At 57.0% G+C, this 17,547-nt stretch overlaps 1 protein-coding gene across 15 annotated transcripts in view; it reads right to left on the reverse strand.

The window, feature by feature from the left end:
• The window catches only part of ATP2B3 (ATPase plasma membrane Ca2+ transporting 3), a 62,455-nt gene extending 51,616 nt beyond the window's left edge, over positions 1-10,839 (reverse strand). For all 15 annotated transcript variants that reach the window (XM_074392125.1, XM_074392126.1, XM_039464161.2 and 12 more), the window contains exon 1: positions 10,606-10,839. The gene's annotated coding sequence lies outside the window, so the exon portion shown is untranslated. The remainder of the gene's footprint in view (positions 1-10,605) is intronic.
• Positions 10,840-17,547: the final 6,708 nt, after the last annotated feature.

The raw sequence follows: 17,547 nt of genomic DNA on the forward strand, positions 1-17,547 counted from the left end.
ACCATCTGACTATGTCCTGGCCAATTGGGTATGAGCAAAAATGACAGGGACAACTTCAGGGCCGTGTCCTTAAAGAGAATTAATGTGCCCTCCTCTGCCCTTCCCCTCCTTCCTGCTGGCTGGAATGCCATCTTGCAGATGGAATCGATGTATGACACAGTGAAAGGAGCTCAGATCCCTGAGGGCCAAGTAGCTATTGCGCTGGGCCTGAGTTGGCCACCCAGACTCTTACATGAGACAGAAGTCAACTCTCTCTCACTGAAGCTACTGTAGTGTGGGGTCTCTGTTAGACAGGTTAAGCCCATAGCCCGAGTAAATCTTCACTCCAAGACCTACAAAATCCCCAGACTCCCCTGAGCTCCCTGGGGCATGATATTGTCCTAGAAGTTCTAGTTAAGGCAGAAGGGAGAGGATAGAGCCACAAACAATGGACAGAATGACAGTTCTGTCACTGGTATCTCCAGTCCCCAGCATTCACTCTGCCATAAGCCTCTACGGCATGCGGTGATGGTCCCCACCAAGGAGCGGACGTGGCTCAGGCACAGACTGGTTAGAGAGGAGCTCACTCAAGGTCACAGGCAAGCCGGGAGCAGAGGCCAATGTGCCCTCCAGTGGTCTAGCTCCAGAGGATTCTACATTGCTCCTCTGCCAAGTTACTGCCCAGAAAACCCCAGAAAAGCAAAAAGCAAGTGATTAGAACCAATTAAAAGACTTCAACAAAGTGACTGGGCAGGAAATCTGTGCCCATAAACCTCAGGGCTCCGGAGTGCAGGTGCCGGAGTTGGAGAGGCCCGGCCATGCCAGCTGGCTTTCACTCAAGCACTCCGGCCCTTCACTTTTTAATCCATGAAATGGGTTCCTATTCCTTCTTGCTGGGTTGGTGAGGAAGACAGGGCTCCACCTAGCCACACACCCTGAGCCAGGTCCCCAGGGCACTGGGCTCATTTTCCGGGAGGTTCCTTCAATCCCTGAGCTCTCCAGGAAGCCAAACAGTCCTCAGCTGGACTCCAGCTGGACTCTGGGGTTCACAGGTCAGGACCAAGCTCCACCGGTGAAGCCAGAACATTCCGTTCGGCAGGGCGCTGAACTCATGTGCCTCTCTGGATGCTTCCCCAAACTTTCCTGGACCCCCACAGCACTCCTGTCTCCTACGCAGGTGGCCCTCACAACGCCGCTGTCCCTGGATCCCACAGCGAGGTTTGAAGCCCCTTCCTGACTGGGGCCAGAAGTCTGCACTGAGGGCACTGAGGGTTGGGGGACAGTCATTTGTTTCCTGCCAGAGAAGGCAAGAGCTGCAGAAGGAGAGAGCGAAGGAGCAGGAAGCATAATGACACTAATTATCCAATTACAGCCGGCTGCCAGCTGCATTGCAGCCTGAGCCTGGCCAGCCACTACCCCACCCGCACGCACTCCCCACGCGCTCCCACGCACTCCCCACGCCCCTCCTGCCAGCCCCGGCCTGCCTAGCAGCTCTGATGGCATGGATGGCACAGGGACCTAGAAACGTGGTGGCTGTGGCCAGCGTGCAAGACTCTAGCTTGCAAAGGGACGGAGACCTTGTGTTTGGGGTCCATTAGGAAACCGGGTCCCTGTCCTCCCAGACCTTCATAGCCGAAGAGCATGTGGATGGGAGGAGAGTTGCCCCAAGTCGCCCTAGCTCTGTCTGGGTACCTTGGTGCCCGTCCCAGCCCGCTTCCAATCTCAGAGCCAGCTCTGAGGACCGGAAGCTGTCAAGGCCTAAATAGGTAATTAAGGAAATTACAGGCAGCTGGAGGCCATTGGGCTGTGGGCAGGCCTGAGTTCTTCCAGCTCGGACAGGCAGTGACTAAATAAGGCGCTACCAGGACACACACACGTGTCCTCCTAGGAAATGAGTCCCGTGGGGCCCCATTAGGAATCCTGGCAGGGGCAGTAGAAGGGGTGTCCTGGTTTCTGGAAGCAGGCCAAAGTCTTTGGGAGGACAGGCTGGGGGGACTCATGGGGTTCAAGGTCAGAGGCCAATAAAAGGATCTAGAAGACAGACCTCTAAATGGGGGCTCCCTGAAGTCGGGAGTCGAGGCTGCCTTTGTGTGACCCGGACCCAAGGAATGAGCACACAGGAGCATCTGTGCCACTTTCCCCGCTGCCAACTGCGGTGATGGAGGAAAAGCAAGTGGGGAGGTGCCCAGACAGAGGGCACCTCAGACGCTGCAGCCAAGGCTGTGACAGCAGGATCTGAAGGTCACCAAGGGCTTGGCTGCTGTCTGAGTCGAACGAACTGAGCGTTGCTAGCTCCTAAAACACCATTTCTGACCGAGGAACCCAGCACATGAGCCCAAAGCTCTTCCACCGAAGCCCAGAGAAAGCGCCACAAAACTCCTGCAGCACTCCAGGGGCGCCTGAAGGGGATGCAGAGGCGGAGGGCCCCTCTCAGGCTGGACGCAACACCCGTGCAGGGTTCCGAGTCTCTCCCTCAGCGTACCCCACAGCCCATCAGGTCCCCCCACCTCCCTACCACCAGCCAGCCACTCCTCCAGTTCCTGACCCTCTTATCATCCTCTGTCATCAGCTGCATTCCTCCCACCCACTCTGTGCTCATGGACAGACGCCCGCTCTCCCCACTGGGAAGGCATCGGGAGAGCACAGCTGGGTTGGAGACAGGGCCTGGAGGGGTGGATGTCTGCTCTGCAGGCTCACCTTCTTCCCTACTCCCTTAGGGGAGAGCCCAACCCTGCCCATCTCCATCTCACGCACCCCTCCCCTGATGGTGCTATAGCCCAGATTCCTCCTGCAGGGAAGGGCAGATGGGGCACAGAGAGCCAGGTGGTGGCTCGGGAGCCCTGACCCACCCCCGCTGCCCCATCCCACCTCCAGACACAGCCACGAAGGCCTCTCTAGGGCCTACCAGGGCAGGGGTCTGGGGCAGTGGCCCCCAGGCCAGCCCATCCTCACCCTCTGGCCCCATAGATGGGTTGCAAGGAGGGACTCTTGCTCCATTCCCCAGGACAGAGGTTTCCGAGCTTCACTGCTGGTCACAGTGTTGTGGGCAGATGAACCACAGGCCAGGAGGGGGAGATGACGCTAGGCGGGCGCTCTCCTCTCCTGCACCAGGCGCGGGACCATCGGCTGGCAGCTGTCCTCTGACTACAGGAGAGTACCCAGAGACCCCTGAGCCCATCTCTCCTGGGCCTGTGGCTCCAAACTAAGATGCGGAAGTGTCTGGTCCAGGATGCTTCCAGGAGAAATGGAGCCAATGCCCATGGTGGGGGTGGAATGGACCCTTGTGCCTGGCAAGCCCTTGCTCTGCCCAGGACTCGGGGCTGGACACACACTCCTGCTCCTGCTGCTCTCTGGGGGAGCCAAGCAGTTTCCACCAGGCTGGTCCAATCTGGAGAAAGGGCCCCTCCCCACTTGGTCATACCCTGTGCCACTGTCACACCCCTGGCCTGCAATCCATGGGAATGTAGGTTCAGTTACAAACTGGCCACTCCATGGGCCTTAGCCTGGTTCAGAATTAGATTTGAAATACCGGAGTGCAAGGAATTCTGAGTGCCAGGACAGTGATTTCCAAAAGAGCAGTGGAAAGACCAAAGTCCTGTCATTTGAGGTCATTTTCTGCTGGCCCCGCAGTGGCTTCCCAATCTCCCGTGCGCTCTTGTGCCGCCAGCTTTGTTCTGTGTTTCTCAATCAGGAGGCTCTGGCATTCCTAGGCCCGTCTGGCCACCCTCAGCTGGGGGCCTTCACTCAGAATGGTGCTCTCCTGCAAATCCGCAGCGTCTGCACAGAGTCAGCTGCCACCCGACCCCATGGGGACAGGACTCATCAGTGGCATCAGAACTCTGAGGATGTCCAGAGAATGTATCGCCCAGTGCTTTACATTGGCAGAGAGGGAGGAAGGGGGACTGCCAAAGTGCTTCTGATGTTCACCAGACGGAGAAGCAAGCTTTGGGATCACTGAGGTGGGGCTGGCAGGTCAGGTATGAAATGACATCAGGTACCAGAGGCAGCACATCGTCAGCACAGGAGCACACAGAGGGGCCTGTGGGACAGCATCAGCACGTGCAAACCATCCCGGGAACAACCGCTTTGCTACTAGAGATGGCACAACTGGTTAGCAATCTGCGAAAGACGCACCTTAGATCCTCACCTCATACGATTTCCCAAGACACATCTCCTTTGGATTCAACAGTTTGGCAAATCACAGCTTAAGTGCCATGTCTGGCAGCCCAGTGCTCTTGCAAATAAAGTTTTATTGAGACACAGCCACGCCCACTCATTTTGCATTGCCTGTGGCTACCTGCAGGCTACCATGCACAGTTGAGTAGTTGGGACAGAGACTATGTGGCCTGCAAACTGGAAACCTATTTACCATCTGGCCTTTTGCAGAAAAAGCTTGCTGATACCTAAAGAGTTAAATATCTTAAAAATGCAACTACACTACGCCAATACACACACACACACACACAAACACACACACACGAAGACACACGGAAAACTCATAAATGAACAGCTCTCAACTTTCTGAAAGGGATTTTCTAAGCCTAGAAGCAATGGAAGAAATCATAAATAATTGTGAGATACAAAATGTTTACCTTTTGCATGGGAAAAAAAGGCAAAGAACAAAGGTGTTAAAAATTATTTGCAACAAATATGTTAAATTGTCACTATTTTTTCATGTATACAGTTTATTCAAGCCCACAGGAGAAACACTAAGACATCAATAAATGCCCGTAATCCTAGCACTTTGGGAAGTTGAGGTGGGCAGATCACCTGAGGTCAGGAGTTCGAGACCAGCCCGGCCAACATGGTGGAACCCCGTCTCTACTAAAAATACAAAAATTAGCCAGGCATGGTGGTGTGCCCTGTAATCCCAGTTACTAGGGGGTCTGAGGCAGGAGAATTGCTCACACCTGGGAGGCCGAGGTTGCAGTGCGCGGAGACCACCTCACTGCACTCTAGCCTGGGCAGCAGAGTGAGACTGTCTCAAAAAAAAAAAAAAAAAGGAACAGATAATTCACAAAGAAAAGTCAACTTATAAACATGAGGAAAAACATTCCCCCTCACCAGCAATTTAAGACACATAAATTAAAGCACATGTTTTTGACCTAGACACTTGTGACAATTTGTTTGATTAAAATACCTAATGCTGGCAAGGTTGTAGCGAGCGAGACAGACCATCCAGTGCGACGCCAAAAGCCCTTTTGGAGAACAATTTGGCAGAAGATGCCTCTGTCTGGGTCCCCTCCTCAGGACAGAGGCTCCCCAGCAGAGCTCACATATAAGAGCAAAATAAATATGACTGCCTGGGTTTCCAAAAATAGCCAAATAATTAAGCGAATTACAATCTCTTGGGAGAATATTATTCAGCCATTGAAAATTGTAATTACTGAGGACTGCCTGATACATCCCGGGTGCTTGGTAAATAACTATTGAATGATCAAATTGCTTCTTTGCACAGTTCAAGATCATTCTTTATTTTTGCAATAAACACTTACTGCTTTCATAATCTTAAAAAAAATTAAACTATAACCATTTTGAAAAAATTCATTTAGGAAGGGATTATATTAATAAAGAAAATGCTTATGTGAAGTAAAAAACAGATTACACAATTGAGCCCATGGTATAATGACAGTAATGTGAAATAAATAAAATGGAGATGTTGAATTGCATTTGCATGATCGGATGGGTTTACTCCATCTTCGACTTCTCTGTGTTTCATACGTTTCCTACAGACAGCATGTTAAGAGGATTGTTTTTAAATAGGAAGAAATCAATGTTTTTTTATTTTTATTTATTTATTTATTTTTAAATCCCACGGCTCCTCCTTGCTGTTTCCTGAGCACACACAGCATGCAGGGCATATGGCGGGGCCTCACAACGGCCAGACAGTGGCTGGATCTGGTTTTTGCCCCAGGCTGGATGTGCTAGGGCCACCGGAGTGAGCGCGAGTCAAGGTCTGGGCATCCCCCATGAAACGGTGGGCCGTTTCCCTCCTCCCCTGTCTGTGTTTGTCCAGGTATCCCAGCAGCTCTCAAAGAGCCCCTGCCTGGCGAACCCTTCTAGGAGCCGTGGGGCAGTGGACTTGGCAGGGCGGAGGGGTCTAGGTCCCGGTGAGGACTCGCGTCTCCATTTGCCCTAAAGAAGCTCTGTGTGACAAAACATTCCGGAGCGATGGAAATGTTCCCTCTCTGCACTGTCCCATATGGTAGCCATCAGCCACGTGTGGCTGCAGAGGAGGCGGTATCAGGGCAGGATGGGCAGGGACTCAGGTTGGTGGCCTCTGTCCATCCTCCCGGCCCCAGCCAGGTTTGCTCTTTACTTTGGTGAACTCTTAGCACAGTGCAGAGGCTCCAGGAGGGCAGCAAGGGCACAGCGCTTGCTTTCCCCTCTCTGCCATCTCCCCTGCAGCAAACACAGAGCCTGGCCCGCAGTGAACAAGGGCAGTAGCCCTCATGCCCATCACGTGAATAAGATGTGGCCCCTGGCATGACTGGCCCCTTCCTGACAATGGAATGCACTCATCCATTCTGAGGAACGACCCACTCAAGCCCAGCCTGGCACCTTCTGTCCCTACCTGTCAAGCTTTCACACTGGAGCCCACCTCATCACAGAACACATCTTCAAATAGCTGTGACCAGTCAGCCCTCTTTGGGGCTTCTCTTCAGGATTGTTCTCTGCGGGAGCCCAAGCTGATGCATCAGTGGCCTTGTGCCACCAGGGAGTGGGTGTGGGAGGTGGCTTCAGGGTCCGTGTGAGGACTCGGGTTTCCATTTCCTGTAAGGCAGCTCTGTGTAACAGAACATTCTGGAGGGATGAAAAATGTCTGTGATGGTAGCCACCAGCCTTACGCACCTGGGGAAGTGCATTCTAATAAAAACTTGCACAGCACAGCTGGAGAAAGTGCCTTGAGCCTGTGGCCTCAGGGGACAACTTCCCATTGGAAGAAAATGGTTGCTCATTTCCTGAGGGACCCACCTACAGAACAAGAGAGGCTGGCTCAGGACCACTTTAAATATGGTGCTCCCCAAGGACACTGAGACATACCCGCTTTGCACAACTTTGATTTGGAAGCCAGATTCCGGAAACCTCCTCGTGCTCAGAGTCCTGCCAGTCCCAAGATTCCCCAACCAGTGGCATTTCCACCCTTGTCCTGTTGCTCTGATTCGACTTGTCCCTTTCCCAACCGTGGGCAGTCCAGGATGCCCGAATTCCCCTGCATTTGAGAGCTTCCTTCCCTCTGCCCCGGTGACAGTGACGTGTGGCTCTGATCCTTCTCTGCAGGCTCCCAGGCCCGCTGCCAGCACCGCCCACCCAACAGAAGGAGCCCAGGCAGGGGAGGGCCTTCTAGCTAGGCACCGCTTGGCCTAGCTTCTGCCAGCTTAGCCAGGGCAGGGAAGGGAGGAGCCCTGTGAATGCTCCGGGTCTCTGCTTTGCATACCCAGCCCGGGGCATTGCTGGGGAGCTTGCTGCAAAGTCACAGCGAGAGCCCAGTGCCTCGGCCCATCTCAGAGACGGCAGTGGTGAGGTTCACAAGTGCTTAGACGGAAGCATCTGCCCTCGGCGCCACAGCCCAGGTCCCTTTACATGCACCACCAGTGCCTCGGAGTGCCCTGAAGGGGCCATGAGTGCAAAGCGAATCAGTCCCTGGCTTGCTGGAGATTGATCTAAATCCACCTGTTGTCCATTTCTCTCAGTGGGTAGATGGGGTAGAGGTGCATGTTCTTCTCAGGAATCCCCGGCCTCAGCCCACAGGGCTGGGGTTACCCTAGACAGTGAGTTCACAAGAACCGCGTTCTATTCTGCTGACTTCTGCACACACTTCTGGAGATACAGGAACAAATGGCTACATGCACAGACCAGACTCTGGAGCCTGATGGACTGCATTCCAGCCCCGGATTTGCTACCTACCGGCTGTGTGACCTTGGGCAAGTTACCTAACCTCTCTGGGTCTCACTCTCATTTGCGAAATGGGGATACAATCATTTATTGTTGTTTCAATTAAGTGGGCAAGGGAATGTCTGCATAGCACTCAGTATCTGACATAAAGTGACTGCCATTATAACTATTGTCATTGTTGACATTATTTGATGTGCTGCTGACCGCTGATGGAGACAGTGGCCATTGATGAAATACACAAGCCATCAATTTAAAATCAGAAGGGAGTTCATTTATGCTGATGACTTCCTCTGTGAGGTGGGTGAGGAGGTGCAAAGGCCAGAGGAAGCTCTGCCTGGTTCTGCTGGCTGCAAGATGCCCAGCGGGTACTCAGCTCTCAGAAGCCCCTGGGGCTCAGGGGCACCCTCATCCTGTTTACTGGACAGGCAAGGGGCCCCTCTCCACAAGACATCCTCAGAGGGGCCTCCGAAGCTGACCTCGGCACTCCATGGCTGCATCCCTGGGCTGAGAGCAGCTGTTCTGGGATGGAGAGCACTCACTGACTCACAGGCTTGGCTTCTCCCGATAGTGAATGATTCAACCTCCGAAGCTCCAGCTCACCCAGGCCCACCCCCACCTCCCTGGATCTGGAAGGGACTTGGCCAAGGTCACAAAGACCATCAGGCATGGAGCTGCTTTGGGGGGCCGGTTGCGGCATCTCTTCTGCCTGGCGTCACGGCTGTCCCCTGGTATGCTCTTAGCCTTGGGGACTTCCTTCCTCAAAGGACCGGCTCTCCTTCTGGCTCTGTGCAAAGCCCCCTCCCACGCCTGCCCCACTTCCATCTGCCTGTTACCCCCTGCTGTGTGAGAGCATGCTTGCCCCTGCGCTCAAACCACCTGGCCTTGCTGGGCACGGCCCAGGTGGAGCTGATGGAGACTGGCTGTGTCCTTGGCCTTTCCCTGCCTTGGGGCCAGCAGCAGGGACAATCAATGGCCCGGGACCACAACTGCCCAGCACTTTCTGATGGCGCAGACTCGAGGGCCTGACCTCACCCTGGGACCCTTTACTGAGTCTCAGCTGAGCCATGAAGGGGCCTGGGCACCCCCAGCCCTCTCCTCAGCTTCCCAACTCCTCTCTCACGAGCCACATGGCTTTGGTTTCCTCATCTGTGAAAAGTGTGTGTATGGGGGATGAAAACAGCCGTTTATTCGTGTGGTTGATATGAGACTCAGATGGAGCTCAGGAAGTGGGGCTGGCCTTTGATTATGAAGATAACCTCTCCCCCCACCACCAGGACTACAGGAACGTCCCCAGTCATCTACTCATGAAGGAAGGAGCCTCAATTCAGGGCCGAGTCCCTTCTCCTCTTTCGGGCCTCAATGATCCCATCTGAAAAACGGGGACAAATACCCAGGCCTTGCGTCTCCTGTTCAGTGAGTCTGCAGATTCAGTGAGGTCAAGGTCATGAATATGCCATGCAGAAACCAGGTGCCCACTCTGTGCCAGGCCTGTGCTGGGCACTCGAGCAGCCCGTGCAAGTTAAGAGCCAGTCCCTGCCTTAACATGGTCACTGACTAGTGACGGGTGATGGCAGGGGTGAGGGTACAGAGCCTAGTGGGCAAAGGAGGGGAGGAGGTGCCCAAGTCAGCCAGGGGAAGTAGGCTAACTTGTAGGGTGCCAGCAGAATTCAGGATGGGGGCCAGCTGGGGACAGGCTGGACTTGACCCTTGGGCACACGGGGGACTCCCTTGAGGTCTGAGGCCCTGGAGCTTCATCTTTGAAAGTTATATGGCCGAACCAGGAAATAGCAAGCGTCTAGTTGAGGAATTCTGATCCCTTCCCTGCCCCTTGAGTGAGCGAAGGAGTCTTTCCACAGTCTCTCCCAAACCCTCAAGGAGCCCTCACCCTGGAGGGCTCTCCAAGACTCCCTCCAGGCCTGGCCTGCCTTACCTCCCACCCCTTCTCAGCCAGCTGGCTGAGCCACTAACTCCCAGAAGGGCCGGCAGAGGGAAGGAGACCAGGTCCTAGATAGAGCAGCCCATCATCTCAGGGTCTGGGAGATGCGGCACCTGCCATTCCAAATTCCAGAATCTTAAAGCCAAAGCTTTCACCCGTGAGAAAACGGAGGTAGCCACGGTAAAAGCTGGCTGGCCAAGGTCACAGAGGCGAGGAGTGGGAGACAGCTGTTCCTGGAGGGATGGAGAAGTTACCTAAGTGCGCCCCGGGCGGCTCCTCTTGGGCACTGCCCATGACCGCGGCGGGGTCTCCTGGGCAGCCGCGTGGGCATGTGGGGGACGGTGTGGGAACGCGAGAGGGGGAGGATGGATACAGTGTGAGGGTGCCGGGGGAGGGAGTGCCCGAGGCTCCGGGAAGGTGCGTGCGCACCCGCGGGCTCCCGGCCCAGATCCCGCGCCCCCGGCTGTGCCCACCCTGAGCCTCAGCCCGAAGCCCCCAACGGCCTTGTTCTTCAGACACGGATGCGCCTGCGCGCGCGATGCGGAGCGCAGGGCGCAGGGTGCAGGATGCCGGGCGCTGCCCGCCGGCCTGGGGCCCCCGGGTAACTCGCAGCCGCGGTGCCGCAAGGACACGCAGGCCCCGCGCGGGGCGCAGGTGCCTCGGCCGGGGACCCGCGTCCCCCCACCTGCCGCCGCGCCACCTGCTGGGCCACCCTCCGGCCCCCGCCTGCGCCTATGCCCGCGCCGCGCCCGCGCCCACCCCGGTGGCGCCCGCGCGCCCCGAGCACCACTTACCCGGGCATGGGCACGGCCGCCGCTGCGGCCTCGGCTCCTGCGGGCGCTGTCGCTGAGGGCGAGCGCCCGGCGGGCAACGATCCTCTCCAAGGACGGAAAGGCCCGGGCACGGGGCGGCCTGGCCGGCGGCGCGGCACGCAACCCTCCGCGGCGGGCGAGGGCTGCGGCGGAGTGCTCCCCACGCTCTGCACTAGCGGCGGGCGACGCGGCGCGCTCGACTCCAGCCGCAGCTCTGAGCGCGGAGGGAGGGAGGGGGGTGGGGGAGGGAGCCGGAGGAGGAGGAGGGAGGGAGGAGGGAGCGGGCGCGGGGGGCGGTGCGCGGCGCAGGGGCCTTGGGGCTCCCGAGCCACGCGCCCGGTGTCCGCCCTTCTGTCCCCAGGACGCGCGGGGATGCCCGCCCTTCCTGACCTGGCATTTCCCTCAAAGGGCACTGGCCGAGTTGGGGGTGGGTGGGGCTGGAAACTGGGGGATCGTGGCACCTGTGACTGCAGAGAGAGCACCCCGAGTGAGCTTGCGACTGGGGCAAAAGGCTGGCGCTACGTCTCCAGACCCCTGCACTCTAGGTGCATCCCCCAACAGGAATATGGGGCGTGGAGCCGGGTGGTTAATGTGCAGTGTGGGGTCCTTGGGCCTTGCCGCAGTGGGCTCCAAGCCACTGGTGAGCTCCTGCAGCCTCCACTACCTGTGGAGAGTTCCGGCATCCCAGAGGAAGCTGTGTTTACCAGAGATCCTCACCACGGGTGATGGCAAAAGATGATCCCGGGAGCACCGTTAGGCAGGACACAGACCGCACACAGGTGGGCGCCAGAGCCAGACACGCTGTGAGTGGAAACAGACACACAGACAAACCCCAGGGCAGACACCTGGCCACGCCCACAAGCACGAGTTCCCACCTACCTGGACAGAGACCCCAGTGCCTGCCTCGGACTCCCAGGCTTCCTAGCTCCAGGGCCAGTGGAGGCCTCTGACCCCCGGGTGGCCTTTGCCAGCATTCTGAGCATAGAGCAGAGGCGGGGCTGGGGCACAGGTAGGGGGTCAGGGCGGGAGCCTGGGGCAGGTGCAGGAGGCCTGGACACAGCCTCGAATTCTTTCTTGCCTTGGACAAATAGGGCCCCGGGCATCCTGTGTGCCAGACCAGAGCTGAGCACTGGGAACAGCGGGGACCACAAAACAGGGAGTGGCCAGCAGATGGCAAATGCACCCGCACTGCTGTGGGCAGGGCCACGGGACCCATTGATGGGGAGCCACGAAAGAGGGTGCTGGTGGGTCAGGAAAGGTCTCTTTGAGGAGGTACCACTGTGCTAGAGACCAAAAGGACACGAAGGTTCTGCTGCCCCTGCAACCACGGAACTGGCACAACCCCCACAGACTGCCCCTCCCTTCCCCAGGAAGTAGCTGGTTCAGTGGAAAGCCAGTGAGATCTGCCATCCCAGAGCCAGGCCCAACGCCCTGGCACCTCTCAGTGTGGGCTGAGGTTCACACACACACATGCACACACCTGCTCACATATGCGCTCACACAGTCTTACACCCACTCAAAGGCACACCCACACTCTCCCCGGCTCCAATGCACACACACATACTCACACCTGCTCCTATGCACGAACTCATGCACACTCGCCCGCTTTCACAAGCACACTCACACACTCATGCACACACTCTCACAATGTCTCCCACACATGCATCCTCACGCTCAGATGTGCTCACACACCCTCACCCACACATGCTCAGTGGCCCACACAGTTACATAGGGATTCATGCATAGCTGCATGCTCTCACAGCTACACAACTCACACAGTCACCCGGTGAGCACACACAAGGGCACACACATACACACTCACAGTCACAAACACACTCTCCCCACTCAGTTTGCACACACAGTGACACACACACATTCGTTCACACACTCACACAGTCCCTTCCACTCCAACTCCAGCGAAGCTTTTCTCGTGTGTTGACTCCTGCAACCCTAGAGCCTGGGGCATATGCGGGGGTCAGACAGGCTGCTCCTCAGGGCCCGGAGCCACCGTCAGGGCACCCCTGGCCCCTTCCCCCACACACAGGCTGTGACTTCTCATGGCCCCAGATGGGAAAAATCAGGACTGAAGCAAGCCCCAATCATGCTGGAAACTTGTCATGAGCTGAGTTCTGGCCCTTGCATGAGAGCCCTGCCATCTTGGAGGAGGTGGTCATCTTACCACCCCACATTCCAGATGGGGGAGGGGAGGCCCAGAGGGCACCAGATCCCACGAGGGGCAGGTTGGAAGCCGGACTTTGGCCCCTGGCACCACAGAAGGGCAGAGGAGCTGTGAGCTCCGGAGTGTCTCCCAGGGGCCCGTGGCCTCCTTTCTCCCGAGCATTCAGGTTGTGTCCCTTCTTGGCTTCCCACAGGCCCCCTGGGGTCATGTCCTTCCACCTCAGGCCCCAGGGCCCTGCTCCAGTGAGCAAAGGCAGAGGCAGCCTGCTGAGCCGGCCTCCTTTGGTGGCCCCCAGCAGGAGCAACCCTTGGGCAAGGGGTGGGTCCTGGCTGAAGGCAAACACCTCTTAGCGGACATGTGTGGGCAGCTCTGGGAGGCAGGCTGTGGGGCTGGGGAGACCAACACTTAAAGGCTTAGGAGTGGCCGTGAGAGCTGACAAGAAGAGAGGACTCCCATTGGGCTGCGCCACTGGTCACCGTCTTCTCTCTGGGACCAGCGAACACAGTGAGCACTCCTTGAGGATGGAGGTTGTTCATTTAACTGATGGCTGCTATCCACATGGGGGCATCTCCCTGAGCTTGGAGTAGCTGCTGCCTGGGCTGGGTGTTTCTGCATCTCCCACTCCGTGCTCTCTGACCTCGGTCTTAGCACATGCCCTCTCTGGCCAGGGGGAGGAAGCAAGTTCCTGGGAGAAATTCTGAGGCGGGGTTACCTCTTCTCCCGGGCCCCCAGGGCGCTGCTCAAGGACTGATCCAGCCAAGAGCTGGCCGTGGTGCATACCTTTGTGATGAGTCTCGCGGAGGCCAGGGTCAGATGGCCGGGGAACAAAGTGTCATGGAAGTCCCCAGTCCTCACCAATCGTGGTCCCTAAGCAGCCAATGGACAGGTGAGGGGATGGTCCTTTTTCTGTGGTTTGCATCTGTTGGTTCCCGGTACAGAGCACCGGGGCTGGGAGGAAGGCCCCAGGCCTGGGAATGAGGACACCTCAGTGTCACTGGTGATCCTTGCTCACTGGCCAGCCCCTCTTGGATCCTGCATCAGTCAAAAGGTGGGGGCTTTGCTGCAGAGTGCTCCCACACACCAAGTCCTGTCGTCCGCACTGGAGTTACTTGGGGAGCCAATCTCCCACATTGCCAACGACTGCACGGCAATACAGACAGCTCAAAGGCTCTCTCAGCCCAAGATACCAAAGCCATTGGGAGCTCCCCGCGCTCAGCCATTGCCCGCCATCCCGCCCGGCTGCCTCGCCCCCAGTCTCACCTCTCTCCTCTCTCAGCACCTGCCTCCAGCCCCTTCAGCAACCGCTCCCCTCCCACGACTTCTTTCTCTCCCACCTCCTTGGCCCCTGTCTGGTCACCAGGCCCTTCCTCTCCTGGGCCTCTGGGCCATGCCCCTTCCTTGCCCAGGTCCCTCCTGCCACTGTTGGGACAGCAACTCCTTTGCCAGCCCTGAAGTGAGGGTCCCTTTGGCTGGGCCTGGGCCCCCCACCCCCGGCCTTCTCCTGCCCACTCTTTCCCTGGCTGAGGTCCCAGCCTCTACCCCAAGGCTTCAGGGGCCGAGTCCCAACCCCGGGAACCGGAATGCAGCCTTATTTGAAAATCGGGTGTTTGGAGAGGTGATCAAGTGAAGGACCTTGAGATGGGGGATTACCCTGCAGGTGACGACAAGTATCCTTACAAGAGGGAGATTTCATACACACGCACACGCACACGCACACACACACATAGAAACACACACACATATGCACCCACCCCCACACATACACACACATATGTACACACTTGCAAACATGCACACACCGCACACGTACACCAACAGAAACACATACACACATTGCACACACACATACATGTACGCACACACATGCAGTCACACACACAGTCACACACACACAAACATGCTCACACATACACATGCACACACACATGCTGACCCCCACATAGTCGCACACACACGCTCACACACATATACACTCACAGAAACACACACATACACAAACACATGCACCCCCCCACACACAAAGCCGTGTGATTGCAGAGGCAGAGTGGAGTGAGGCAGCCACAAGCCCAGGATGCCTGGAGCCTGTTGGAGCTCGGAGAGGCAGGAACGAGTCTTCCCTAGAGCCTCTGGGGGGGCGTGGCCCTGAGACACCTGGATTTGGCACTTCCGGCCTCCAGGACTGGGAGAGGATCCACTTCCTCTGTGGTGAGCCACCCGGTTTGTGGTTATCCATGACAGCTGGGCCACCAAGGAGCTCTGCCCCGGCAGAGCCCTGCCCACGGCACACTTCAGGCCTCTTGCGCTGCTTGGCTTCAGTACATCCACTCCTGGTGGTTCTGGAAGGCTCTGGCTGGTGATGCAGTGTGTGTGTGTGTGTGTGTGTGTGCTGTGTGTGTGTGTGTGTGTGTGTGTGTGTGTTGTGCGTGTTCTCTGTGTGTTGTTTGTGCTGGTGTGTGTTGTGTGTCTGTTCTGTATGTGTTGTGTGTTGTGTGTGTTGTGTTGTGTGTGTTGTATGTTGTGTGTGGTGTGTTGTGTGTGTTGTGTGTGTGTGTAGTGTGGGCGTTGTGTGTGTGTTGTGTTGTGTGTTGTATGTATTGTGTCTTGTGTGTGGTGTGTGCTATGTTGTGTGTTATGTGCGTGCTGTGTTTTGTGTGTTATGTGTGTGGTGTGTTGTGTGTGTTGTATGTGTGTTGTGTGTGTTGTGTGTGTGTGGTGCATGTGTATTGTGTGTGTTGTGTTGTGTGTGTCTTGTGTGTTGTGTGTTGTGTTTGTGTGTGAGATGGTTCTTTGAGCATAACTCCTGCCAGTGCAGCTCCAGTATCAGGGTCCCAGAGCGGCTGTGCCTTCCCAGAAGCTGAGGGAGACAAGGGCTCTCTGCTGGCAATGGTGCCCTGCCCTGGCTGTCCAGAGTGGCAGGCAGAGGTTTGGCCTCTTCCTGTGGTCATGGCCTCCTCAGACTAGAGTTGGAGCCCACGGGAGCAGAGTCTGGAGACCAGGCCACTGCCAAGTCCTCAAAGCAGCCCCTCTGCCTTGGCTCCCAGGGGGGCCACCTGCCCTTGCAGCCCCCCAAAGGAGGAGGCGTGTCCCTCAGGGGCCCTGCCCGCATCGTGGGCCCAGCTTGCCAAGGTCTGGCCCGCTGCCCCTTTGACAAGCCTGGACTCGTCTAAACCCTAGCAGTGGATTCGGCTTAGGCTCCCACTGGGCCCTGCTGCGCCCAGAAGGCACCTGATTTACAGCAAGTGCTGAGAAGCGGCCCCGCCCTGGCCCCACATCTTCCAAGGGAGCGGCTCTGTGACTTTCATTGCTGTGCGTGTTTGTGTGTTTCTGTGTGATTGTGTCTGTGCGTTCGAGTGTGCATGTGTGCGTGCATGTTTGTGTACGCATTTGTGTGCATGTGCACGTGTGTGTGTGTGTGTGTGTGTGTGTGTGTGTGTGTGTGTGCCCATGCCTGCTGCCTTCCAACAGCTCTGGGATGCTTTGGGCCCTTAGGTGGTGGTCCTCAGGACCCCCTTGCCCTCCCCAGGCTGTGCCCCACTGGGACCTCAAGCCACAGAGCATCACAACCAATCCTGTTCTCACACTACACTCAATCTGTCCCTAAGTTGAGGGGATCCTACTCAAGCAAAGATCGGCCTTCCTATGCTACAGCTGGGGCCCTGAGCACAGTCCTGTCTCCAAGCCACTTGCAAGTGAATGTGGGGGGCTGGCAGCTTGCAGGGAGAACCTTCTGGGCACAAGTGATCCTCCCACCTCAGTCTCCTGAGTAGCTGGGACCACCGGCATGTGCCAAGATGCCTAGCCAATTTTATAGTCTTTTTTTTTCCCTAGAGATAGGGTCTCACTATGGTGCCCAGGCTGGTCTTGGACTCCTGGCCTCAAGCAGTCTTCCTGCCTTGGCCTCCCAAAGTGCTGGGATGACAACCGTGAGCCACCATGCCTGGCCATTTTCGTTTTTAAGCCCAGATCAGTCTCACCTTGGCTAGTATTATCTGATGGCTTTCACCACAGTTGACGGCAGTGAGGCTGTGTGATTCATCTTCACACTGTGGTCAGGACCAAATGCTTTGAGGATGGACTTTGCCTTCCACCATGATCTAGAAGCCCTTGCAGGCTGTGTCCCTGTCCAACTCTGGTCGAGGCAGAGGGTGTGCTGCCTGCAGGGCGCCCCCTACTGTGCACGCTAAGCATACAGCCCACAGGACGCCTTCCTCTGCGCTGACCATCCAGATCACACATGTCCCGTTGGCTTGTTGTGGCACGCAGAGGACGGGTGTGATGAAGGCGCATGAAATGAGAGGGAGACAGAGAGGAACGGAGGCGCAAGGCTGAGCGGGAGGCAGGAAGAGTGGACAGAGATTCGGGGGGCTGTGTCGGACCCACTGAACACAGAGCCAGTGCCCCGAGACCCACTCAGATGAATGGGCAGAAGCCCCGTCTTTCTATCTCTGCCAGGCCCTGGTGCTGGCTGCCCCTCCTTCCAGCCAGCGAGGGGACTTGCCCAAACCCTTGACTCCTGGCTCCTGGCCAGTTCCCTTGCACTGCGCCTGCCCAGCTCAGCAGACGTTGCCAGGCCATGGAGCACATGGCCCAGAATAGTGCTATGATGCGGCTGGTGACATTCGATCACCGGGCCACCACACTGCGTGGCGCCTCCCATCCCAAAAAGGAGAAACCTGGGGACACCAGTGCCCCAGTGCCAACCCAGGCGTAAAGGCACAGTTATGTGTGAGGAGCCAACACGCAGT

This window comes from Saimiri boliviensis, chromosome X (genome assembly GCF_048565385.1).
Source record: "Saimiri boliviensis isolate mSaiBol1 chromosome X, mSaiBol1.pri, whole genome shotgun sequence".
Taxonomy (NCBI): domain Eukaryota; kingdom Metazoa; phylum Chordata; class Mammalia; order Primates; family Cebidae; genus Saimiri; species Saimiri boliviensis.